The sequence below is a fragment of the Vanacampus margaritifer genome, chromosome 2, assembly GCF_051991255.1.
Source record: "Vanacampus margaritifer isolate UIUO_Vmar chromosome 2, RoL_Vmar_1.0, whole genome shotgun sequence".
NCBI lineage: Eukaryota > Metazoa > Chordata > Actinopteri > Syngnathiformes > Syngnathidae > Vanacampus > Vanacampus margaritifer.
This window is the reverse complement of record NC_135433.1, coordinates 46,083,612-46,085,143: the sequence shown is the minus strand read 5'-3', so window position 1 is coordinate 46,085,143 and position 1,532 is coordinate 46,083,612.

Genomic DNA, 1,532 nt, shown 5'->3' with positions numbered 1-1,532 from the left:
TAATCCCTATGGGGTAGATGCCACGGACTTCCGGGTTTTACACAGCGCCGTTTCAACTCGCACCCACACCCCTGCGCCTCCCAACCGCGCGCGCGCTCCCGCTCATCGGCGGGAGGGCGTCTCTGAAATGCTTCGGACACTGAGACAGACACTACACACACTCACAGCCTCGCACCCGTCGACGGGAACGCGCAACCGAGGGAGGGGCACAAAGGCGGAAGCGCAGTACTGGGACGCGGCCCACACGTCGCAAACCGGAAACGGAAACAACGTTGTTTTTTGCTTTCTTTATTAATTCACACTTCAACATCCAATTCAAACTGAGCACATAAACGGTGCTGTCAAACAAGACACAAGAAAAATAAAACACACAAAAAACAAAAGGTCTAATCGGACAGTAAACTTTTTAAGTTATTAAATACGGACAAGGTTTGTTTTGTCTTCACCCTTTGCAATGTCCTGCCAAACTCTTCAATTTAACGGAAACAAAGTTGATGGGTGAAAACTCGGAAGTCCCGCCTCCTCTGTGGCATATAGTCCATTGGCTTTTCCCAGTTCCGACTTGAAGGTGGTTGCTGGTGGTGTGTGTTTTTTTTTATCCTCAAAACACATTTTGACCTCCGGCAAACTTGTCTCCTCGCAATTTTGCTTCAGTTATGTATTTATCTTATTTCATGGAAGGCAGCATGACCCCTTAGGCAATTTAATGTCATCTTCAGTCGACATCAAGTGACAAAATGGCCGCCCACTGAGATGGATTAAAAACAGGTCGATTTTGCTGCTTAATTCACGTTCCACAAATGCAATATGAATCAGAGTGCCGTGTTTAGACTATTGGGGCCACAGAACATATTTTAAAGAAAATGTAGGACTTGTTTTCTTCCTTAGATCGATCAGACAGCGGTTAAGTCAACCGGCGTCACGATATTGATCGTGTTGGACTTTGGAGGTTCCAGTGTCATCCTAAATGAATCTATAATGTGTGATGAGTTTTAAAATCAAACGTTCTTTTTAAAGTTGATGACAAATTATTGCTCACTTTAAAAGCTTTTTGACGAACGTTAAAAGTAAAGGGAGGGGAAAAAGTTACATCATCATCACACACAAAAAACAATAATCATCAGCATTTATTTTTTTTATCCCCTCTAAGAATATTTGTCATCAATGAAAACTATTGTATATATTCATCTATTGAACAAACAGCAGTGGAATTTTGGTGTACAAGAGTTGCCAGTGTCAAGTTATACAGTACAGCAAGAAGGTGCTACCACAAACCCCAAATCAAACTGTATAGACTATATTCATATATGGATATCTATATATAGTTTTCATTTCAGCTTTTTTTTTTAAACACTAAATGACGCATTCAAAGCAAGACAAAGGTCAAAGTCAGAGTACGCGTGACCCCCCCCCCCCCCCCCAAAAAAAAAGTGGAATGTGACGTTGGCACTTTAAAAAAAAAACGCCATTGCTATACAAGTGGCGCAGACCAATCATACTTTCATCACATTTTTTACAAGTCTGCAGTAAAA